This window comes from Malania oleifera, chromosome 6 (assembly GCF_029873635.1).
Source record: "Malania oleifera isolate guangnan ecotype guangnan chromosome 6, ASM2987363v1, whole genome shotgun sequence".
In the NCBI taxonomy this organism is placed as follows: Eukaryota; Viridiplantae; Streptophyta; class Magnoliopsida; order Santalales; family Ximeniaceae; genus Malania; species Malania oleifera.
The window spans coordinates 34,599,145-34,626,866 of NC_080422.1; positions in this window are offsets into that span (position 1 = coordinate 34,599,145).

Sequence of the window (27,722 nt, forward strand, 5' to 3'; positions counted from 1 at the left end):
GGCTAAAGTGTTTAATATATAATTAAAATATTCGTACATTCACATTTCACAACTAATAGCAGCCAAGATAACGCGTACATAATCATACCATTATCAATTTTCTCTGTCACCCAATCATATGCCCACATACATAATTATTTTTATTGATAATTTTCGAGAATAAGGAAGTCTACCCGCCCATACAAGTAGATTCTCTCTGCTTTAGTTCTAACACCAGGGCACTCACCTTTCTTAGTAAGCTCTCGGGTTATGTATTTAGGAAAAGTAGCTAAGAATAGAGAAGGTCACTCGCTCATACAAGTGGCTTCCCTCTACTCTGGTATCCATAAATAATTACTAGAGTACTTGCCTTCCTCAGCAAGCTCTCAGGTGGAGTAATCTACTTTACCATAAATACTTAATTAATTAAAGTCATACGCAACCAATTATAATTGTTTCTCAAAGCTCCACATAGTCTTCAATCAAACGCACACAGGGTCCATAAATACATAGAATACAATGTCCACACAGGACTCTCATCCATATAGAAAATACATGTCCACACAGGACTATCATACATACAACATACATGTGCACACAGGAATGGTCCACGCAGGACTAATCAAACCACACAGGTTACACGGTCCACACAGGACAACCCAACACATAGATTACAGCACAAACCACCCTGTTCATGGTAAATAGGTAAACAAACTCCTCTTACCACTACCAATGTTTACCCCCAATATAAATGCCCATATAATGACCTCTTCATACCACTGCCAATGTTATATGACAGTTACACCGGGTACGATATAACGACCTCCTCATACCACTACCAACGTTATATCGCAATTTACATTATCCACAACACAATTCAATAACAAATCCAACCATTCAAACACATCCCCACAATTACCATAGTATACATAATCAACCAGTATTTGCAACCCGACAATATTCGCAATCACAATGATTCATTATTCTACAGTACTCACAACCATTTAATTAGCAAAGTTGGTTTCATGCCACATGGTTTTTCCCAATATAATATATAAACAAAACCATATTTTCATTTCCTGTATCATTCAGTATAATTTACCTAAATATATAAAATTTTATACCCAAAAATTATCTATTTAAAAATTAGTAAAAATATGTTATAAAGTATTTCCCCTTACTTGCTCCTCAAGATTCCTACCTAAACCGAACAAAACAAGACCTTGCATTCCAAAAATTCCAACTTACTCAAATCTTAGAGAAATGCCCATTTAATACTTCCTAGGCTCCAAATAACAATATTTGTTAAGAAAACTCTGAAATAACTCATTTACCCTGATTTTGGGATGTTTTCTAAACTTCTCAAATCAACGATCAGCTCCCACAGTTTTGCAAAGAATGATCCTATGAACCTTGTGGTGGTTCCAGATCATCAAAATGGGTGAAATCCAGCCTGAAACTGAAGAGAGAAGGCAGAGGAGCCGTGGTTAGAGAGAGAAATAGAAGGAAGAATGAATTCTTCCACTGAAAATATGATTTTTTCCTATTTATAAGCAACTTGCAATGTGGCCTCGTCGACGAGACATCTGGACTCATCGACGATCCCAAGAACACCGCTCGTGGACGAACCCGAGACCTCGTCGACAAAATTCAGATATTTAGAAACCTCTCTTGATAAAACCTCATCGATGAAACATGCATACTCGGTGATGAGGCTCAGAAGATTGCTCATCGACGAGAAAATCCAGCTCGTCCACAAGCACCTGCTTATTACCATTTAAAATTTCTTTTCCCCCTTTCTTCTATTTCCATTTTTCCTTTTATTATCTTTCTTGTTATTTTAAATAGTTAAAATTTTTTGGGTTGTTACATTCTCCCCCCTTAAAAAAGAATTTCATCCTCGAAATTCGTTAATCACCCATTTCCATAATCAAGAAGCTAACTAACTAACCACATTCAAACAAAATTAACATACATGCTAACATAAACATATTACCTGGGCCTTTAGTGTTGTCCTCCTCAGGTGTACCCAACATATAGACACGTGCAGAGGCACTGTTGCAGCGAGGCACCAGGTTGTTCCTCTGATTTTGGTTCGGTGGTGGTACATTGTTCGACGGTTCTTGACATTCCCGGGCTATGTGACCATGTTTTCTGCATCTATAACATATGACACCCCTACTCTAACATTCTCCCCAATGCTGCTGATTACATCTAGGACAGTAGGGGCGTGATGAATCGCCCTGTCGTCCTTGATCATTTCTTTCCGACCCATGACCTACAGCATCTCTGTCTCCCCTCCATGACCTTTGTCTAAAATTTTCTTGGGAACGAGCAGACACAGGCCTTTTCCTTCGTTCTGATGCCTCTGTACCTCTCTGCAGACTCAACTTTGCAATAATAGCCTTCTCCACCAATTTCGAAAAATCTTGAATCTACAAACACGCCATATGCTCATGAATCCTCTAATTTAGGCCCCTTTCAAACGACCTCGCCTTTTGGTATTCATCTGGAACCATAGAAGGTGCAAAATGAGGTAGTTTCGAAATTTAGCAGCATACTGCTGAACAGTGAGGCACCCCTGAGTCAGGCTGAAAAATTCCTCCGCTTTTACATTTCTGGTGGTGGCGGGAAAGTATCGGTTGTAGAAGACCTGTTTGAAATGACCCCTGGTCATTTCTATAGGTACTAATCGCTGTTCCTCCAACAGCTTAATCGCATGCCACCATCGCCAGTTTGAAGGTAGCGAATAGAACCTTATGCTCCTCAGTGCAGTTCAATACTACCAGTATCTTCTTCATTTCTTACATCCACATCTCAACCTTAATCGAGTTAGTACCACCCTCAAAATATGAAGGTTTCAGACCGGTGAATTGATCAATCGTGCAACCCTGGTGCACTAGTGGGTAGCTCAATCCCCCGAAGTCCCATCTCATTTCTTCCTTAACCTGACAAGCTATTCCTTGTAATAGTCGAGAGGTGTCAATCTCATCCCTGCTGGAAGCTCCCAATTCGCTTCCTCCTCCTTCATCCATGCCTTTGCCTCTAGGATCCATCCCTGAATATAAATATACAACAGAAGCAATTTAGAATCTCCACATCTTAACATATCTCTGACATAATCATAAAACATGAAATCAATTTAATATCTAAATCCTCAATTAAATATCTAACATCCAATTAGCTACAATCATCTTAACTTTCAAACTCAAATTCCAAATTTTAGTTTCTCTGCTCGGAAACATCACTGTCGATGGATTTACCATGGTTTTCTGTAACCGTCATCTGATTCAAAAAATCACAGAAGTCTATCAAGGGATTTCAGCCTCCAAGCTACGAAACAAACTCAAACTTCTATCAACTCCCTAATCTACCCATTCCTACTCTTATTCAACTCTATACTCTGGTATTAATCCCCCTAAAGTCTGCAATACCGTTATGCTCGAATACCAACTATAACCCCCCGGACCCGCCACGTGGGGCTTGGAGTGTTAAGAGACCAACAAGCATCTCTGATACCATTCATACAGCGGAATAAATTAAACAACCTCAAGCACAATACCAGAGTTCTATATTCATATAAACAAACCCATAAAGTACAACCACATTCTTTATATCACAAAACCTGAATAAATATATATTAAACATAAAACTAAATACATATCCGTTCTGATATCCAACTCAAAAAAACTAATCCCACCCTAGAGCTTTCTAAGCTCGATCACCTAGAAAACCTGAAAAGATTGTTAAATCGACGGGGTGAGACACCTCTCAGTAAGGAAGAAATAATTTACAACAGTGTGTGGCTGAAGTGTTAAAATATAATTAAAATATTCATACAATCGTATTTCACCACCAATAGCAGCCAAGATAACGCGTACATAATCACACCATTATCAATTTTCTCTGTCACCCAATCATATTGTGACGACCTGCTTAATTTTCACATTTTTTTTTATAATAAAATCAATATCATAAATCCCAACTCAGCAGATCATAATCCACCTGGACCCGTGGGTACCAAGGATACATCAGATCACATAACGGAAGCCTAAGCAGCAGGAAACATACAATCACAATATTATAAATACGAAAACATCCATCATATTACCATAAATACCAAAGTCAGTATATCCACTGTATTTCAGTATATACATCCCAAAAAACAAAATCTAGGGATGTTTCCCACAAAATCCAACTGTCCCTACTAAAAATTACCCTTCAAAGAGGACAGACAAACAACACTAGATCAGCGTGGCTTTTTCCGTTCTCCTATCTGGGGCTCCTGAAAAGTTTATAAAATTTTGGGGTGAGACACCTCTCAGTAAGGAAAATAAACTAATACCATGTGTGGCAACATGAGTATTCCGTGTTATACATATACCATACAAAATATATTCAGTGAACTGTTATGTCAGATCTAGGAAAACATATATATCATCAAAACATGGCAGAACATACTGCATTTTCATAAACATATTTCATCTCATATAATACAAAAACATTCTTGGTAGGTTAGCTGGTTGTTGTCATGTATTACCCTCATATGACTGGGTTGTGTGGCTCGAAGGCAGGACTTGACAATGGTTGGCCGACCACTGCTAAGTCAAAAGTACAGTCTGTAAGTCTGATAGGTCTGCCAGACCTGGTCCGTACACTAAGGGCGCTCACACACTTCTTAAAAAACACATCGACCATCCAATCTCAGACCACTCCGTACAGTGGCGTTAACACAGATATCATGATTATGATGACCATGGACACATATCAACGGTACCGTGCAAGTGCTAACCTAGACCAAGTCGACCAGGTTCTGATATCATATAACATATACTGAAATTGTGACACATAGATATTTCATATCATTAATTATCAAATCAATCATATCATTTTGCATATATACGTATATCATGAAAATCATCGACTCGTACGCCGGTATTTCACATTTTATCATAGGTTGGCCCGTACGCTGGTAAATCATTTCCATGGCTCGGCCCGTAAGCCAGAAAATCATATCATAGCACAGCCCGTACGCTGGAAAATCATTTCCGTAACTTGGCCCATACACCGGTCAATCATACACATAGCACAGCCCATACGCTGGCAAATCATTTCCATGGCTCGGCCCGTACGCTAGCAAATCATACACATAGCACAACCCATACGCTGGCAAATCATATCCATGGCTCGGCTTGTACGCCGGAAAACATATATAAAAATTTCGGCCCGTACGCCAGTTTTCCATTATAAAAATATTTATCATAATCACATTTCTAGAAAACAGTATTTCATAACAATTTATACTCATGCTACATTGAACAGGTTTTTCATATATTCAACATACCATCATTTTTAACAGTGTTTTCTCAAATATAAATCATATATATATATATATATATAAATATATTTACTTTCCTAAAATCAAATGCTATATATACATACATTTTCTTAAAAAGAACTAGCTTAGTTTATCCCCTTACCTGATTCCTGAAAAGCCTCTAAGAAAATTTGTCCTGCACCCGCAGGGTTCCCCGTTCAACACCGTGAAAACAACATTCCCTAGAACTAAAGTTTAGTATTTCTACGCGTATATCACTTCCTACAACTGTCAATTAACCAAATACTGAGTAGAAAGCCTTACCCTGGATTTGGGATGGTTTCCAACTCAGACCCACTGACGATCCGCTCCTGCAGACTTGTAGAGAACTTTCCCAAGAGCGTCGTGGTGGCTTTAGATCCTTGAATCGGAGGAAATTCGGCCCGAAATCGAAGAGAGAAGGAGGAGAAACCGAAGGGTAAGAGAGAGGGAAGTCCTGCGCAGGAAAAATGACTAAAAATCACGTTTAATCCCTATTTATACTGCGGGATTCTTCGATGAGTCACGTCACCTCGTTGACGAGTCCTGTAGAAAGTTCGTCGACGAACTTCAACCCTCATCGACGAATTTCAGGTTTTCACAGATTCTCTCTCGGTATCTTCTCGTTGACGAATCTTGTCCGCGTCGACGAGCTCCTGTTATACCCTCGTCGACGAGTCCCTTGTATTTTTCGACGAGGAACTGAAAATTCCTTGTGATTATCCTTTCCAAAATGCAACGTCATCGAAGAACGCTGAAGTCGACCGCCTCCTTCTGTTTTCGGTTTCTATTTCTCTTTCTTTTATTATTTAAATACTATTATTCTTTGGATCGTTACACATATGGCCACATACATAATTATTTTTACTGATAATTCCCGAGAATAGGGAAGTCTACTTGCCCATACAAGTAGATTTCCTCTACTCTAGTGCTAACACCAGGGCACTTACCTTTCTTAGTAAGCCCTCAAGTTATGTATCCAGGTAAAGTTACCGAGAATAGGGAGGGTCACCCGCCCATACAAGTGGCTTCCCTCTATTCTAGTATCCATAAATAATTACCAGAGTACTTGCCTTCCTCAGCAAGCCCTCGGGTGGATAATCTACTTTACCATAATTACTTAATTAATTAAAGTCACATGCAACCAATAATAATTGTTTCTCAAAGCTCCATATAGTCTTCAATCATACCCACACAGGGTCAATAAATACACAGAATACAACATCCACACAGGACTCTCATCCATATAGAAAATACATGTCCACACAGGACTATCATACATACAACATACATGTCCACACAGGACTGGTCCACATAGGACTAATCAAACCACACAGGTTACACGGTCCACACAGGACAACCCAATACATAGATTACAGCACAAACCACCCTGTTCATGGTAAAAGGTAAACAAACTCCTCATACCACTGCCAATGTTTACCCCAAATATAAATGCTCATATAATGACCTCCTCATACCACTACCAATGTTATATCGCAATTTACATGAACCACAACACAATTCAAAAATAAATCCAACCATTAAAACACATCCACACAATTACGATAGTATACACAATCAACCAGTATTTGCAACTTGACAATATTCGCAATCACAATGATTCATCATTCCACAGTACTTACAACCATTTAATTAGTAAAGTTGGTTTCATGCCACACGATTTTTCCCAATATAATATATAAACAAAACCATATTTTCATTTCCTGCATCATTCATTATAATTTACCTAAATATATAAAATTTTATACCCAAAAATTATCCAGTTAAAAATTAGTAAAAATATGTTATAAAGTATTTCCCCTTACCTGCTCCTCGAGATTACTGTCTAAACCGAACAAAGCGAGACCCTGTATTCTTAAAATTACAACTTACTCAAATCCTAGAGAAATACCCATTCAATACTTTCTAAACTCCAAATAACAATATTTGTTAAGAAAACTTTGAAATAACTCACTTATCCTGATTTTGGGATGTTTTCCAAACCTTTCAAATCAACGATCAGCTCTCGTAGCTTTGTAAAGAACGATCCTACGAACCTCATGGTGGTTCTAGATCGTCAAATCAGATCAAATCTAGTCCAAAACCGAAGGGAGTAGGCAGAGGTGTAACGCCTTGACCCTCTATGTAGGCCCGCAGTGCTACTAATCCATTCATTTACCTGATAATTCAAATTCTAATATCATGTACACAATGGAAAATATAAATATAATCTCCACTCATATATACACATATCTCAAAAAACATTTAGTATTCACAAACACCAGTATATTTCATATCCATCCATATCTCAGAAGACATAAAACATAAAACATAAAACATAACTTACATACAACCCAAAATATCAGCTAAGTATATACCCTTTCTTTCTATCTAGAACCCCAAAAATGCTATCAACCTCGAGCTTCTCTAAGCTTGTTTACGTGGTGGTGTAGGCCTCTTCTTTAGCTTGAAAACTGAATGGTGCAGGCCTCTTCTTTTGCTCTATAGGCTTTATACTGCCCTGGATGCTCTTCTCCAGCACCGAAGCTTTATCAACCAAGTTTGAGAAATTCTGAACCTGGAATCCCACCACCAGCTCGTAAATTCTGTGTCTCAGGATTTTTTCAAATTTTCTAGCCTTCCTTACCTCATTCGAGATCAAGAACGGTGCGAAGCAAGATAGCTCCACAAATTTTGCTACATACTCCCTAACGGTCATATTCCCCTAGGTTAGGTTAGTAAACTCTTCAATCTTCTCCTCTCTGATAGATAAGGGGAAATACCTATCAAATAATAGCTCTTTAAATCGCTTCCAAGTCAGTGCTATCTTTACTAGCCTCTACTCTTCTAGTAGCTTCACAGAAAGCCACCAGCGTTTTGCATCTCCGATCATCTTAAATGCGGCATAACGGAATCAAGTATAGCTATGATCTCCTCTATCTCTTGCACTTAATTCTCTACAGCCACTGGATCAAGTCCTCCTACGAAGGCGGAGGGTTCATTCTCATGAACTCCTTGATGCTACAGTCCTGATCTACCATTGGACAGTTCTGCCCTCTGGTATCCTTCCTTATTTCTGCCCTAACCTGTCGGGCAATACCCTGCAGCATCGTGGAGGTATCAATTTCTTCTTCACTAGAAGTCTCCGAATCATCTTTTCCTTCAGCCTCTACATCCTCATCCTTATGATCCATCCTAAAAATAGGACAGGAAAGAGATAAGAATTCCATTATCATAACCCTAGCAACACAATCATTAAATTTAAATCCAATGTACATCCAAATTCTCCATATAAGGACCAGTTTCATAGCTCAGAAATGAAATCATCTAAGGTTTATCATGACTTTTCTAAGGCCGTCAACTGCTTCAGAAAAATCACAGGAAAACGTTGACGTATTTCCGCCTCTAAACTACAAAACAAAATCCTATTCTTCTCAACACCTAACCTATCCATCTAGTATCCTCATCCTAACTGATTCCTATATTCTGGTTTAAATCATCCCTAAGTTTGTAGAACCCAAAACCTATTGCTCTAATATCAAAATGTAATGTCCTGAACCCGAAAATCCGGTCCGGTGCGTTATACCCGAATAAACTATGCTTCATGGCACCTCGAAACCGCATGGTGGGACTCGAGTGCCATGTCATCCATTCATTTACTTGATACCTGACATTCTATTATCATTTACACAGCGTAAAACAGAACTACAATCCTCAACAAATATAATACTAAAGTTTGTTACACCTATCTACATTCCAAAATAAACCATTCATCCACCTATATTCACATACATACATATCTCCAAAAACATAAACCACAATTTCCAGTATTCACAACTCAGAAGACTTAAAACATAAAACATAAAACATAAAACATAAACTTATACATCCCAAAAGTGTCATCATAGTTTACACCCTTTCTTTTTCTATATCCAAAAATGCTATAACAACCCTGAGCTCTCTAAACTCTATCACATGGAAGTCCTGAAAAAGATAAATTTGTATTCGGATGAGACACATCTCAGTAAAGGAAGAAACAATTTATTAAATCAGCGTGTGGCCAACATGAGGTTTGTAAATAACATATGTATATGCATTGATCATTTGCATATCATTATCATAATTTCTAAAATCCTTTCTTAAGCTTGATCAAACATATACAAGATATTTTACCCACAAGAAAACCTAAGAATTGGGGTGATTACTCGCTCATACAAGTAGCACCCCTCTGCTCCGATACTTAGGCAACCAATGGTCACAACTGAAGCATATCAGGGAACTTATCTTACTTAATAAGCCCTCAGGTGAAAAAGTAATCTCATACTCACATAGTTCAAACAAAGGTTTGCCAGCCAATGCTTCTGAGAAAAAGGAAATTTACCCACCCATACAAGTAATTTCCCTCTGCACTAATATGTTATGCAGCCTACTGTTTCATTTGATACCTACTAGGGCACTCGCCTTTCTCAGCAAGCCCTCGAACGAAGAGTTTGCCCTGCCCATATAAATACATATCATACTAGCATGAATACTAATACTACAATATTACATTACTTTGTCTCTCATTTATTCCATATTTCTCATCTATTTATGTTCTCAGATTTGACATTTCATAGCATTTCACTTTACGTGGCTCTTTCCCATTTTACATTATTCACATTTCACATTTCATTTCCATTTCATTTCATTCTTTTTATTTCATTTCCTATATTCGTACTACAACTCCTTTTAGCTGTACATCAGTTAGTCCATATATATATATATATATATATATATATATATATATATATATATATATATATATGCACTTTTCTGCTACTATAGCTCCTCTTAGCCGTTCATCAATTAGTCTACAGCTCCTTTCAGTTGTTCATCATTTATCCATGGTTACATTAATAATCTCATGCAACATAATCCATATAACATTTTCATTCTCATTGCATTCTTTGTATAACCTGTATCTTATACACAAAACATAATTAAACATAGAATTTTCATTTTACTTATGTCACACAATTTAACAATATATTGCAAACATTTTTTGTAAAATAAGTCAACCCTCATTTATCATTCTTATACTAAAAATATACCTTTAATTTCTTACACAATTAACCTGAAAAATATTTCACTTTTATGAGTTCATTTTCAAAAATACATATCTAATAAAATAATCCTAGGCTTAGAAATCATATTTTAAATGGTTGGCATTTTTAAACCTATACAGAAACATACACATATATACATAACATAGTCCAACTATCCGTTTAATTCATAAAAACTTGGTTTAATATGTAGACACCCTATTTTTACCCATGCCCAATATATTTATTACTATTGTTATTATTATTATATTATTATTAGTAGTATTTTTATTATTTCATTTGTCCTTATTATTATTTTTATTATTAGTATTATTTTGTTATTATTATTTTCCTATATTATTAGTACTTTACTTGTATTTTTATTATCATTATTTTTTTATTTTTTATTTTTATTTATTATTACTAGTACGTTTATTTTTACTTTACTATAATTACTTTTATTTTTCATTTATTTTATTATTTTTGATATATTATTTATTTATTACTATTATTATTATTATTATTATTATTTATTATTATTACTACTATTGTTTTTATTATTTTTGGTAATGTTGTCATTATTATTATTATTATTTATTACTTTTAATAATCGTATTTTATTTTTATTAACATTATTGTTATTATTATTATTTTATCTTCATTTTTATTTTTATTTTTATTTTTTTTTACTATAATTATTTATTATTTACTAGTAGTATTATTATTATTATTATTTATTACTATTACCTTATTGATGCTATTACTATAATTATTATTACTATTATTATTATTTCTATATTTATTATTACCATAAGCATAAAAGTAAAAAAAAAAAAAAAAGAAAAAGAAAAAAGAAAATCAAAAGAAGGAAAGTTGTTTAGGGTTTGGGATATTTTTTTATATAATAGGGGGGCGAGAAGGCAGCAAGGGGGGGCCAAAAACAGAAAATAAAAAAAAACCCTACCTTGTTCTTTAGGCTCCGGCTAATCCTCATCCTCCCGCTCCATCTTCCAGCCAACCGCAGACCAACAGTCCACACCATAGCCGCAGCAACCCAGCTCCGGCCAGCACCAAGACTCCACCTTACGTCTAGCAACCACCACCGCACCCAGCCATCATCTCCGGCCAACCACCAAGATTCCGCGCATCACTCCTGCCGCCGTGAAGGTCCTCCCGTCCAGATAGGTTGCTAGCCTTCTGTTCCTGCACAAACTTAGCCGAGACCCTGAACACTCAATTCCATCCGACCACTGCTCGTTCATCAGAACCTCCACGGCCCAGCCGCAGCTTCCAGATTGCTGCAACGCTCTGGCGATACCCGCCGTCATAGTTCCCGGCGACCGTGCGCCGGTCTTCGTCCTCGGTCCTATTCCGATCTCCGTCAGTCCGCGTTCCTATCTCGGCCTCCCTCTGCAAGTACCCACAGCCACGCCTCACCTACTGCAACTCCGACGGGATCCCTCTGTCAGCCCTCTGTAAGTCCCCCTACCCGTGCACACACACACCACGAACACACAACTCACACACGTTTACTGTGCATCTTGTCACACACGTGCATGTGTAAGTATGTATATATATTGTCAGTGTTAATACTTTATTTATTTATTTATTTTATTTTGATCATATGAATATTATTATCCCCTGTTTATTACTATTAATAATATATTGGTATTGTTTTATTGTCAACTGTAATGTTATGATATTATTATTAGTAATATTATTATGTTAGTATTTATATTATATTGTTATGTGTAGCATTATTGTTATTATTATTACACTTATATCGCATGGTAGTTTTTTTTTCGTTAATAATTGTTATTTATTGTTATGAATCACCCTTATTATTGTTATATTGAAGATAAAATATGTATATATATCCATGTCCATATTTTTAATTGTTTTCATATGTAATACCCACGTCTATATTTTTTATTATAAATATTAATTGATTTGTTCCCATTGTTGTAGGATTTCTTTTATCTGCAGAGGCAAGTAGTCTATTGCCTTGTATCTAAATGTGGTAATATTCATTGGGTGTATATTAATATATTGTGTGTTGTAGCATTTAATTAACTATGTTATTGATTGTGATATGTTATTTACTTTAGTATATATTGTGTATTTAGGGTTTAAACTATTACGTGTTGTATTTAGGGTTTTAATGGTATATTTAGGGTTTTGTTCATCATATGCTTTATTTAGGAATCGATTGGTCTCTTATATTGTCATGACATGTTAATGCTAAGGTTTCAAAATTATTTCCATAATTATTGTCGTGTGTGATATTTGTTAATTCTAGGGTTTAAATTGCTTCCTAAAATATTACTTGTGTAATAGTTTCCATTATTGTATTTATTGCATGTATATTATAGGGTTTAATTTGTTTCCACATTGTTATTGTATATTAATGGTAAGGCTTCAATTATTTCCATAATTAGTAGTTCATATATCGTATATTTATTTTAGGGTTCAAATTGTTTCCATATTATTATTATTATTATTGCTATTATTATTTTTATTAGGGAATTAATTGTTTCCATATGTGCATATATTGAGTTTTTGATTATTCATAAGTGAGTATCATTATATTTATAGGATGTTAATATCTTACTACATGCTTGTGTATTATTATTATTATTATTATTATTATTACGTGTGATATATCATTATTAGTATTACTATTATTAGTATTATTATTATTGTTATTATTATTATCGTTATTGTTATAAGTTTAGTATTACATTATCATTCTTATTATTGTGTGTATATCATTGCTATCTATTAGGTGGGTTTATTATTAGGATATGTCATTAGGTATTATAGCAATTTATTATTATATAGTATATGTGGCATATGTGTATCCCTATTATGATAATTTAATTTCTTAGTTTATTATCTTATTAATACATATTAAAACCTCCCATACTAAGTATTTTCCTATAAAAATTCTATATACAATTTCAAAATTTTGGGAGTATATTTTCTTACTCATAATCCCTATGATTTAATTGCAAGGGGTATTAGCCTTTGGGCATCACGTACCCTAAGCTCTGAGGGAATATATGTATATATTTATTTATTTTCCTATGTATTTATAAATTCATAAAAAGGAGTAATGTAAAGATTTATTAGATTAACTTAGGGATAATTTTAAATTAATTAGGTGCCGTTCTTAAGAACGGGCGCGTAGGGGGTGCTCGTACCTTCCCCTCGCGTAACCGAACTCCCGACCCCAACTCTAGTAATGTAGACCGATTCTACCCCTAATGGGGTAGTGATCATGTGTTCTAACCGCACTAAAGGTTAGTGGCGACTCCAACATTCACTATTTTTCCTTGAAATTTTAAATTCATTTTTAATTTCGCCGCCCGGGGCACACGCGCTCCCGGGACGTCGTGACATAATATATATTCCCCCTTACCTGCTTTCTTGAACTATGCCAATAGGAACCCCAAATGATGACTGTGGCGCTCACCTGAACCCTGAATCAAAAATCCTAGTTTAATCATATAAACCCCAAATAACACCCTATTTCTGCATTTCCTCAATCTATAAATCTCAAATAAGCATGTAAAACCTCAAAACTAGAAATCCTAATCCTTACCTCAACTTTGGAGCATTTCTTAAAAAGTCCAGCTTAGAAATTTGCTCCACTAGATGTGTAGAGAATCTTCCCTAGAACACCGTAGCGGTCTTCATTTTTCAATTCAGGATGAATCTGGGTCGAATTTGAAGAGACAAGTCGTAGAGGACATTTTAGAGAGAGAAAATCGGAGGAAAAATAAGTTTTCTTCACCAAGAAGCTTCCTCGGATCTTTTATACTCGATGTTGCCACGTGGCTTCATCGACGAGAAGACAAGGTTCATCGACGAGTCACAGTAAGGATTTCGTCGATGAAAGGGTGCGTTCGTCGACAAAACTTAAAATTTGAAATTTTTTTTTTCATCGATAAGGGACTGAACTTCGTCAACGATCTTATGTAAACTACTCGTTGACGAGGACAAGATATTCGTCAAAGAGTTCTGCTATTTTCTTTCCAAAATTTTCCCTGTTTCCCTTTATCCTTTATTTATCTATTTCATTTATTATTTTTCCTATTTACTTAATCATTATAATTTTTCCGGTCGTTACAATGCGTGTACAAAGACACTCTCCAAAAGAGTAGAGTCATACAATTCAAACTATATACTTCAATCGAAATCACAATATGGAAAGATGAAGCTCAAGAAGATATCACCAAGGTTCTTTCTTAGTTGTAAAGCTCAGTTAAGAACACAATAACCATGGCCTTTAAATTAGCAAAATCTCAGTAGTGAAATTTAGAAATTGATTGCACAAGAGAGCTTTGAGAGAATTGGGAGATTTGAGAGCAAGAAAGCTTGATTGCTGTATTTTCTTGATGTATTTAATCCTTAGCCTTAGGGAGTTATTTATAGATGAGAAATCAAGTCTATTCGTGTTCCCCAAGTGACTTGGAGTGTTTCCCAAGTTTATAGAAAATTTGAAGCACTAGAAATACAAATTTGAATTTTAAAACATTTAAAAATTATAACCATTAACAGTATCTAGTAGACTGAAGTATCGGGTTCAGTCTTCTGAAATTCTTTAAAACACTAAAAAACTAACTAGAAACAAGGTTAGTCAACTGGGCTGACATGGTTCAGTCTACTGAGGATACACTGCCTCTTCAAAAATTCATCCAAAAATTCTTCAGTGGACTGAACTTAATCTTCAGTCGTCTGAGGATATTCTTTAGTCTTCTGAGATTAAACTTCAGACGTCTGACAACTTCAACCCCCCTTCAGTATTTTGGTCGTAACTGTTTCTATACAACTTCAAATTAGAAGTTCTTGCTATCAAAAGAAAGCATAGAGAAAATCCCACAACTTTTATGTTTAACACTTTTTAAGATAAGGAGTGTTTGATAGAGAAACAAATACATCAATGTAGATATACAAAAAATAACAGAACTTGGAAAATCCCGTTTTAGTGCTTTTCATTTCAAAAATAATTTAAACCTTTTTGAAATAACTTTTGACCTTATAAAAATATTTTCCAAGTTTTTAAAAGGTATCTAGGTCCAAGAAATTAACCTAAGAATTTCATGCATCCATATTGATATTTTTTGAAGTACTTACATAAAGACTTCTTAAGACTTTGACATTCTAAGCACTTAAGTCTTCATGCTTGTCTTTCTTTGACTCCATCTTGTCTTCAAGCTTTAATATACTTTAAGCTTTTAGCAAGTTCTCTTTAATATTCATGCTCTCATGATCTTCAAGTTTTATTAGATCATCTTTGAATCCATACCTTAATATTCCTTAAGCCTCATTTGATCATCTTTCTTTGGAGCATAAGCTTTCAATGATCCTTGTGAGCACTTAACCTTATATTCACATACTTGAGTCCTGAAATATCATCACTTAACCAAATATGTTAAGTTCCTCTGATTTATTATCATCAACAAAATTTTAAACTTTGTAAGGCCAATAGAACTTGTTAACATCGAACTTCATCAAAGTGACCCCAGCCATGGTGAACCAATAGCTCTGATACCAGTTGTTGTGCAAACAATCGGAAATCTTACACCAATTGTTGTTCGCAAATGTGAACCCTCACAAACTCATGAATTAATCAACAAACAAGCAATGTAATCACTCAATGATGAACTATAATAATGAAGCAATCATTTAGCAATGAGAAAAACAAAAACAATGATCAAAGACACAAGATTTACATGGTTTGGCAATTTTCCTACCTCCACAGGAGCAGCAACTCTGATTCTTACTATGAACAATGTCAAGCTTACAATAGGGTTACAAATCATTGATTATATACGAACCCAATGCGTACATAAACCTTAAATCCTATCTAAACCATCCCTGTAGAAATCCCGGAGGAAAATCCTCCAATCTACCAAATCTACTGATCTCCCGATTTGAATTTTGTGACGTGCGTTGACTAAAATCGTCGATGGTTTAGGCCAAACTGTCAACTGTTTGAAGTCAAAAGGAGTCCCTTGCATTCTACCTGAAACTGTTGATGGTTATAGCCCAAATCATCAACGATTATCCCTCTTCTTGTAACCTTCTTTCTGCTTTTGTTCCTTGCTTCACGAAACTTTTTTGGTGCATGTGTTCCACTCAAATATGAGCCACATCCCCAACACTGCTCCCCTAGGCCAGCCACACTCCACTTTCCTTTTGCCTAGTCAATTTTCCTCTGCCAACGGTCATTTCGTCGCCTCACTATCACCGTTGCCTTGCCGTTGTGGTGGCCGTCGCTTGTTAGCTTGTTAGCCTCGACCTCGCCCTCGCCCTAGCCCTCGCGCTTACCCTTACCCTTACACTTGTTGTTTCGTCGCCTGTCAGCTTGTTAGTTATTACTAACTTTTTGATATGTTTATCTTCTGCCATATAAGATATATTCCCCTACTGGCTGTGATGATCCTTTGAAAATCAATAATTGTAATATGGTTCGGTTAAATTTGGTTAACCAAATTAACCAAAACTTTAGTTCAGTTAGGTAACAGTTGGTTAAGAAAATTAATTTACTGAGTTCGGTTATGGGAAATTCCTAATCGAAAAAATTTTGTTAAGTGACCGAATTGTCCGAACCTGATCGAATGCTCACCCTACTATTAGTTAACTATCTTCCACTTAATTTTCTAAAGTAAATCAACTTTCACAAGTAAATTTCCAACTCCCTCTCAACTTGAGGTTGAAGAGGTTCCTATAAGTAACTTTAGCCCCCTCTCAATTTTTTTCTTTCTGAATATGTAAAAATTGCTTGATGTGACTCGACCAAATTTTTGCAACAACAATTTAGAAGGTTTAATTATGCTACAATTTTTTAAGAGAAGGGTTGAGAAAAGGGGGAATTTGGTATCCTGTGACACTTGTTGAATGTTTTGATATATTATATGTAAAAAGATAAAAGAAATTGACCTCTTCTGAAATTTGGTAAAAAGATATTAATTTTTTCTAAGGTTTCAAAAATTTTAGGAACCTCCCATAAAAAGAGATTTGTGTCTTTTTAGTAAACTGGATCAATGAAATTTTTTGAATTTCGAGAAAAATTCTAATCTTTTTGTGAAACTTTAAGAGAAACCCCCATGTAAAATTATAAGGACTAATTCACACTAAATAAATAAGTGTTCAGTTTTAATACTTTAGAATGAGATGTGTGGGGAATAAATGGAAATATGAAATGGAGTAGAAACGACTTGCAAATATATAAAATTATGAAAGTTAATTCTATTACAGACTTGACCACTAGAATTTAGGACTTATTTTGAATTCCAATATTAAAAGGGGTAAGGGTATGAAATGAAGTCACCTCTCATTAACAGCGAACCATAAAAAAAATATACATTAAAATTGTTACCATGTGTTATATTTTATTTTCTTAATTGTTTTTTTTTTTTGTCAACATTCCTCACTATTTTTCTTAAAAAAAAGTACGGGCAATATGGGGGCTACTCAAATATAAATTCTTCCCAACATTAATGGTTCATCTAAAACTCAAAATTTATTAAAAAAAAAAATAAGAAGAATTTTACTCTTTCATATTTAGTTGTCAAGAAAAGTGAAAAAATACAAAATATACCAAAGCAATTAATAAAATTTTAATTTTATACGTCCTTGAGGTTTAATTTTTCTTAATTTTTAATCATATCAGAATAATTTTTTATTTTAATGATATTTGATATATAGTAGAAAATAAAATTTTCTCTTATATTCCATTTCATTGTCTTGTTTTTTTCAAGTAAAATCATTTTCTAAATTGACCCTAAATACTATTTAATTTTTAGTGTCTAACAAAAACTAAAATTAAAATATGGTTATATATGTCATCACTGATCTGATCATTCACCACACCTAACAATTCATATGCCCATCTACCACATGTTTGATCTTCCACAAAACGTGTATGGGACCAGGTGTTTGGTGATGGGTTTAAAAATGAGGGAGCATTAATGGGCTTAGCTTATGTCGGAGAAGCTCCATCAGAATTGGGTCCGGGTCTGGGTCCGAGGATCCATTACCTTGGGCTTACATGTGATCAGTAGACTAAAGTATCGGGTTCAGTCTTCTGAAATTCTTTAAAACGCTAAAAAACTATCTGGAAATATGGTTAGTCAACTGGGCTGACATGGTTCAGTCTACTGAACTTCAGATTTAGTCTACTAAGGATACACCGCCTCTTAAAAAATTCATCCAGAAATTCTTCCGTGGACTAAACTTAATCAACAGTCGTCTCAGGAAATTCTTCAGTCTTTTTGAGATTAAAGTTCATACGTCTGACAACTTCGCCCCCTTCAATATTTTTGTCGTAACGTTTTCTATACAACTTTAAATTAGAAGTTCTTGCTATCAACAGAAAGTTAAGAGAAAATCTCACAGCTTTCATTTTTAACACTTTTTAAGATAAAAAGTTTTTGATAGAGAAACATACACAAAAATGCGGATATACAAAAAATAACACAACTTGGAAAATCCCATTTTAATGCTTTTCATTCCAAATATAATTTTAACCTTTTTGAAATAACTTTTGACCTTATAAAAATATTTTCCAAGTATTTTAAAAGGTATCTAAGTCCAAGAAATTAACTTAAGAGTTTCATGCATCCATATTGATATTGTTTAAAGTACTTGCATAAAGACTTCTTAAGACTTTGACATTTTAAGTACTTAAGTCTTCATGCTTGTCTTTCTTTGACTCCATCTCGTCTTCAAGATTCAATATACTTTAAACTTTTAGTAAGTTCTCTTTAATATTCATGCTCTCATGATCTTCAAACTTTATTAGATCATCTTTGAATACATACCTTAATATTTTTTAAGTCTCATTTGATCATCTTTCTTTGGAGCATAAACTTTCGATGATCCTTGTGAGCACTTAACCTTGTATTCACATACTTGAGTCCTGAAATATCATCACTTAATCAAATATGTTAGGTTCTTCTGATTTATTATCATCAAAACAAATTTTTAAGCTTTGTAAGGCCCATAGAACTTGTTAACATCAAACTTCGTCAAAGTGACCCTAGCCATTGTGAACCAATAGCTCTGCTACCAATTGTTGTGCAAACAATCGGAAATCTGACGCCAATTGTTGCTCAAAAATGTGAAGTAGAACCCCTCACAAACTCATGAATTAATCAACAAACAAGCAGTGTAATTACTCAATGATGAACTATACTAATGAAGCAATCATTCAACATTGAGAAAAAAAAAAATAATGATCAAAGACACAAGATTTACGTGGTTTGGCAATTTTCCTACGTCCACGGGAGCAGCAACTTTGATTCTTACTATGAACAATGTCAAGCTTACAATAGGGTTACAAATCATTGATTATATACGAACCCAATGCGTACATGAACATTAAATCCTATCTAAACCATCCTTGTAGCAATCCCCGAAGAAAAAATCCTCCGATCTACCCAATCTACTGATCTCCCGATTTGAATTTTGTGATGTGCGCCGACTAAAATCATCGATGGTTTAGGCCAAATTGTCAATTGTTTGAAGTCGAAAGGAGTCCCCTGCATTCTACCTGAAATTGTTGACGGTTATAGCCCAAATCATCGACGATTATCCCTCTTCTTGTAGCCTTCTTTCTGCTCTTTTTCCTCGCTTCACGAAACTTTTTTGGTGCATGTGTTCCACACAAATATGAGCCACATCCCCAAAACTGTTGTACCTAGACCAGCCACACTCCACTCTCCTTTTGCCTAGTCAATTTGCCTATGGCAACTGTCATTTCGTCGCCTCACGGTCACCGTTGCCTTGCCGTTGTGGTGGTCGTCGCTTGTTAGCTTGTTAGCCTCGACCTTGCCCTCGCCCTCGCCCTCGCCCTTACCCTCACACTTGTTGTTTCGTCGCTTGTCAACTTGTTAGTTATTACTAACTTTTTTATCTGTTTATCTTTTGCCATATATGATATATTCCCCTACTGGCTATGATGATCTTTTGATAATCAATAATTGCAATATGGTTTGGTTAAATTCGGTTAACTGAATTAACCAAAAATTTAGTTCAATTAGGTAACAATCGGTTAAGAAAATTAATTCAGTCAGTTCGGTTATGACAAATTCCTAACCGAAAAAATTTAGTTAAGTGACCGAATTGTCTGAACTTGATTGAATGCTCACCCCTACTATTAGTTAACTATCTTCCACTTAATTTTCTAAAGCAAATCAACTTTCAGAAGTAAATTTCCAACTCCCTCTCAACTTGAGGTTGAAGAGGTTCCTATAAGTAACTTTAGCCCCCTCTCAATTTTGTTCTTTTTGATTATGTAAAAATTGCTTGATGTAACTCGACCAAATTTTTGCAAGAACAATTTAGAAGGTTTAATTATGCTACAATTTTTTAAGAGAAGGGTTGAGAAAAGGGGGAATTTGGCATCCCGTGAAACTTGTTGAATGTTTTGATATATTATATGTAAAAAGATAAAAGATATTGACCTCTTCTGAAATTTGGTAAAAAGACATTAATTTTTTCTAAGGTTTAAACAATTTTAGGAACCTCCCATAAAAATGAGATTTGTGCCTTTTTAGTAAACTCGATCAATGAAGTTTTTTGAATTTCGAGAAAGATTCTTATCTTTTTTTGAAACTTTAAGAGAAACCCCCATGTAAAATTATAAGGACTAATTCACACTAAATAAATAAGGGTTCAATTTTAATACATTAGAATGAGATGTGAGGAGAATAAATGGAAATATGAAATGGAGTAGAAACTACTTGCAAATATATAAAATTATGAAAGTTAATTCTATTACAGACTTTTATACCAAATAAACCACTAGAATTTAGGACTTATTCATGTGTTATATTTTATTTTCTTAATTGTTTCTATATTTTGTCAACTTTTCTCACTATTTTTCTAAAAAAAAAGTAGGGGCAATATGGGGCTACTCAAATATAAATTCTTCCGAACATTAATATTTCATCTAAAACTCAAAATTTATTGAAAAAAAAAAAGAAGAATTTTATTCTTTCATATTTAGTTTTCAAGAAAAGTGAGAAAATGCAAGATATACCAAAGAAATTAACAAAATTTTAATTTTATACATCCTTGACGTTTAATTTTTCTTTATTTTTAATCATATGAGAATACTTTTTTATTTTAAATGATATTTGATATATAGAGAAAATGTATTAGAAAATAAAATTTTCTCTTATATTCCATTTCATTTTCTTGTTTTTTTCAAGTAAAATCATTTTCTAAATTGACCCTAAATACTATCTTAATTTTTAGTGTCTAACAAAAACTAAAATTAAAATATGGGTATATATGTCACCACTGATCTAATCATTCAACCCACCTAACAATTCATATGCCCATCTACCACATGTTTGATCTTCCACAAAACGTGCATGGGAACAGGTGTTTGGTGATGGGTTTAAAAATGAGGGCGCATTAATGGGCTTAGCTTTCGTCCGAGAAGCTCCACCAGAATTGGGTCCGGGTTCAGGTCCGGGTCCGGGTCCGGGTCTGAGGATCCATTACCATGGGTTTTTGCTTGCTGCATTAGTTTTGAGGATGATGAGCCCAGGCCCATAACAAAGAAAAAGATGCACATCCCATGAAGCAACACCTAGATAACCCATCCCCATTCATTATGAAATTTGAGCATCAACTATTAATAACAATAAATTACATGATTAGTCGGGGACCGTGAATGAAAATGGAGATGTGTCTCAGGGGTTGGGTTGACCAAACGTCCAACTGATGCACGGAAGTCGTATACACATTTCGGACTTTACCTGATCAGCGAAACTTAGGGGGAGGACGCTGATCTGTAGGTTTGGTGCCGCACTAGGGGATCCCAAGGGCTTGTTGGTGGCTGAAGTTTTTATGTAATAAAAACAAAAAAAATTATCAGTGGAATATTCTTATGAAAATTTAATGAAAAAAAAATTAATGAACAAATTTTAAATGAAGGTGTTATATAGCAAAGACTTGTTGCTTATTTCTTTGCTAAATTTTATGACAATAAGCATTAGTAGCAGATGTGTTAAGCTATTCTATCTAATCATTAAGGTAAAAAAATACATTATCTGTAAGATTGATATGTATAAAACACGGCCAAAAAAGCCGTAAAATTAGCATAAAATTTTTGAGTCTAAGGGACATGTCCCATCTTAGACCACCCAATTATACATCAACTCTTATAAGATGCATTTTTTTTTTTTTTAACCAATGCCAGCTGCCCCAAAATTGATTGAGGCCTTTTGATTCAAGAACAAAAATGCATATGCATAGCTCTAGATGTTGATGTTCTAATCCATTTTGATTTGATTTGAAAGATAACATGAGAGAAGTGAAGTTGTTAATTAAGAGTTAAAGAGCAAGCCGTTCTAAAGCTACATTAAAAAATTGTACATGGTATTAGGGCATTAATCTCCTCAAAATCTATTTTTTTTTTCTAGATTTTTTCCTTGAAACTTTGCTTTTCAATTTCTTTCTTATCTTCCCCTAATCAACTCTCAAATCTAATTTTCTGGTTTGTTTTGAGAGTCGTTTAAGGTCACTTTCCATCTCAATCCCGCTATGCAATATCTCCAGCACGATATTATGTGTGTTCATGGTGATTTTTTTTTTTTTTATGTGAAGTTACATTCTGTGTGAAACTTTGTTTTTGGTATTGTTGTTGTTCATGATTGATTGCTATTGTTGTATCAATTTTTAGTTTTTTTTTATTCATATTTAAAGATTTTATTTCTTGCTTATTATGAAGATTAAATAAGATAGAATGATATATTGTTTGTGTCATTCTAAAACAACGCGCATAAAGCCACAAATTACTGAGAACATAATATTTCATAGAATAGTAAAGGTCATATGATATGATCTCCGTAAAAGATTCTCACAAAATGAACAAAATTCATGTTTTGACCTATATTAGAAGTCTTTCAAATATAACCAAGAAGGTAAACCTATTAGTGAGTATTATTGCACTCTAAAGGATATGTGAGTGTTTTTTTGGGAGGGGGAGGGGGGGGGGGCGGGGGGTCTTAAGGATAGGAACTCAACATTTATCAACCAATTAGTTCCGACGTTGATATGATTAAGAGGCAAAAAAAGGTAGAGTTTTTTACTACCTTTTTAGATAGGTTAAGTTTGAAGCTTCAACACATCTATAATCGAATTTTTACCCATTAATTCATTCCATCTATGAATGATGTATATGCTAGAATCCAAAGGATCACAAATGATGGTTTTCTATCTTCTTCTCAAGCTTCTTCATGTGATAGTTTAACCATGGTCAACAATACGTTTAACCATCAAGGGAGTGCTGGAGGATGAGGATGAGATTTGGATGGCGGTTGTGGCAAAAGTAGTGTATCAAGACAAGGAGTTAGTTGTGGCAATTCTTGCATTAGAACATATTGTGGCAAGGACAATCATTCTATTGATTGATGTTGGGATCTCCTTGGGAAACCTATTTGGGCTAATAAGTCTCTTGCCAAGGGCGATTTGACAATTGACACTTATATTATACCTGGCCACTCCACTAGAGATTTGAGTACATCATCTACCATGTACCAAGAAGATCAGTTAGCAATCATTTTTGTATGGTTCAACAACCTAATCTTCTACATTTAATTCTATTGTGGCCCATTTAGGTACAATGGAGCTTCTTGCCTCTTCATCCTTCTCACCATGAATTATTGACTCTAGTGCCTTCTCCCATATGATAGGTACTCTTAACTAATTTTAGTTCATAAAATCCACTAGTTTACACTCCAAGATACTCTTGCTGATAGTTTGGTTACACTAGTCTTTGGTTGTGGTATTTCCTTTTATTCCTATTTTTGTTGTGTTATATGTGCCTAAATTTCCCTTGAATCTATTACCACTTAATCAATCAACTAAATCATATACCTTCTTTTTGTCCCATCATGTTATTTAGTCAATTAACCAAATAATATAATTGTTGTATGGCCTTTTTTCCTTCCCATCACATTATTTAGGATCTCCAGATAGATAAAAATTATTGGTGGAGGGCTTAAGAAGGATGGTATGTACTATTTCAATGGTGGTGGTGGTATATCCAGTTCTTATCATACAACTTTTTCAATTTATATCCATGGTGTTTCTTTGGAATAATGGCATACTTGTTTGGATCATCCATCACTTTAAAAATTGCAACAAAGTTTTCCTATGTTCAAGTATATTTCCTATTTTGAGTGTTCTATATGTAATTAGGAAAACATACTAGGAAATATTTTTTAATATTTAAAGTTTAGCATTGAAGTAAATCATTATTTTCTCTTATTCATTCATATATTTGGGCTCCATACAAAGTCAAGAATTTGACTAATCATCAATATTTTGTCTTTTGTGGATGATTTTTTGCATATGACCTAGATCTATCAGCTAAAAGATAGGTCCCAATTTCTTAATATCTTTACTCGACTTTATAAAAAAATAAAAACCTAGTTTGGCATTAGTATTCAATTTCTTTCAATCAGATAATGCAATTGAATGTCTTTAAAATAAGCGTTAGATTTTTTGTTTGGCCAAAAGAATTATTCATGAAACATCATGTGTACATACCCCTCAGTAAATTAGAGTATCTAAATAGAAAAATAAATATTTACTTGACATAGCACGGTCTATACTCTTTCAAGTGCATATGTTTCCTTCATGTTCCATATATGGACCAGGACAAATTCACTCTTATGATGTTAAAAGTGTCTTTGTTGGCTACTCAAGAACTCAGAAAGGAGACAGATTTTATGATTCCCGCATTTACAATAAATATATTAGTGTAATGTTACCTTTTTAAAGGGACACCTTATTTCTCTAGTATTGGGTCTGCATTGGATGAATACATTTTGAGTCCATCGATGATTTCTAGCTCCCCCTTGTGCGTTGATCCTCCGATCACTACTCTTATCCCTCTAGATAAAAATCTTGATCCTCCTCCAAATCCATCAGTTATTGACTTAAAGAAACAATTGAGGATTTATAAAGGACGAAAAATAGGCACAAATATTGCTACCACTATGCAGTTGCCTCTTCTGCCCTCCATTTTTTTGACCTTTAGTTTTGAAGATCCATGCTAATGTGATTTGGATTTGCTGATTCCACACTGAAAAGGTACTCAAACATGTACTTAATAATCATGAATTGCTTATCCTATTTATCATTTTGTTTTAGTTCAACACCTTCAATGTCCTATGTGTCACTTTGCCTTATCTATGATCTCTATCTTTATCCTTTCTTTAGGTGTTGAAGAACTAGCTAACCCTACACGGAAGCATGCAATGGATGTATAAATGGATGCCTTATCTACTTGGATGACATGGGATATTGTGGATATTCCTCCTAGTAAGGAGTTGGTTAGGTGTCATTGAGTCTACATCATCAAATTTCTTCTTGATGAGCTCTATTGAATGATTAAAGGCTTGATTGGTAGCCAAAGGTTACACTCAAACATATTGTCTTGATTATTTTGAGTCCTTCTCTCCTATTGCTATACTACATTATGTTCGTGTATTGTTCTTGATGGCATCTAATTTTGTTGTCCCTTACACCAATAGGATGTTAAGAATACCTTCCCATATGAAGATATGCAAGAAGAGGTATACATGGAGCAATGTCTTCAGTGTGTTACTTGGAGGGAAGATGGTAAGGTATGTAGTTGCATAAGGCTATTCATGTTCTTAAGTAGTCTCCTCAAACCTAGTTTAAATTTAGTGAGGTGATCTATGTATTTAGTTTCATTTGGTGCTACTTTGATAATTTGGTCTTTGTTTGTCAAAATAAGAAAGGTATGGTGCTTCTAGTTGTTTTTATTGATGACGTCTTCATCACTAGCAATGACCAAAGTGGGATTGTAGTTGTCAAGCAGTGGCTTCAAGAAAAAATTTAAATCAAGGACTTGGGTACTTTGTGATACTTTCTTAATATTGATATTACACTATCTACTAAGGCTTGACAGTAATAAGGGTGACTCTATGTCAGCAAAAATATACCTTAGACTTGCTAAGTAAGATGTTATTTTGGGAGTTAGAATAGTTGATGCTCCTATGGATCTTAATGTGAAGTTGTTAAGGGATGTTGGATTGGGCTTTGAAGATAAACATTGATAATGGCAGTTGGTTGGTAAGTTAATCTACTTGATGGTGACTAGACCTAACATACCTTTATTGTGGGGCGGGGGGGGGGGGGGGGTGGTGAATTGGTTTATGGAACTACCGAACAATCACACAGGAATGCTTTTTATAGGATTCCAAGGTATCTCAAAGGTTCTCTTGGTATGATGAAATTTTGAGAGATATGAACATAGATATTTTTATTGCTCTCAATGAAGAATCTTCCACACTTTTTCAATTCATTGTATCAAAATATATACAAGTACACGTGCTCTATTCTAGGAAAGAGAACTAAAATTAAGCCTAACAGTTATAGCACATTTATACGTGATTGTTCCATCTATCATATAATTTTTTATTTTTATTACAAACATATTTTCAGCCTATAAATCAGGACTTGTGATTTTGAGCTTGATTTGAGGAGTATTTCCTTATATGCCCCCGCAAGATGGAGTAGCCATTGGCTAAGCCAATCTTAATTTTGAGAGAGTCTATGCATTGTCGTGATAATGACTTGGTTAATAAGTCTACTAGCTGATCTTGAGTGTTGACATGTTGAACATTGAGAATTTTTTTTTGAACCATATCACGAACAAAATGTAGATCAATCTGAATGTGCTTCATCCAAGAGTGCTGAATAGGATTGAAACTAAGATATGTTGCACCCAAATTATCACATAACAATATTGGAGTGTCTTTTATTGGTTGCCCAAGTTCTTTGAATAATGATTGCAGCCACACTGTTTCGGAGGTAGCATTGACAAGAGATCTATATTCAGCCTCGATTGATGATCTTGCTACAGCTCTTTGTTTTTTTGAATTCCATGAAATGGGATTAGATCCAAGGAAACTTATGTATGCTGATGGATGTACGATCATCAAAATTTCCTACCCAATCAACATCAGAGTATATGGTAGGATCAAAGCTCGAATTTTTTTTAATGTGGATGCCATGGAAAATGGTTTGTTTCAAGTACTGGAGAAGTCGCTTTGTTGTTGCCCAGTGAGTTACTGTGGGTTTATGCATAAATTGTGACAATTTATTGACTGAGAAACAAATGTCTAGGCATGTGAGAGATAAATACTGAAGGCGTCCAATAACACTTCGAAACTCTGTGCTATCAAATGATGTGGTTCCATCAACCATCTTCAAAGCCATGCTTGTAGATAACAAGGTAGATGTTT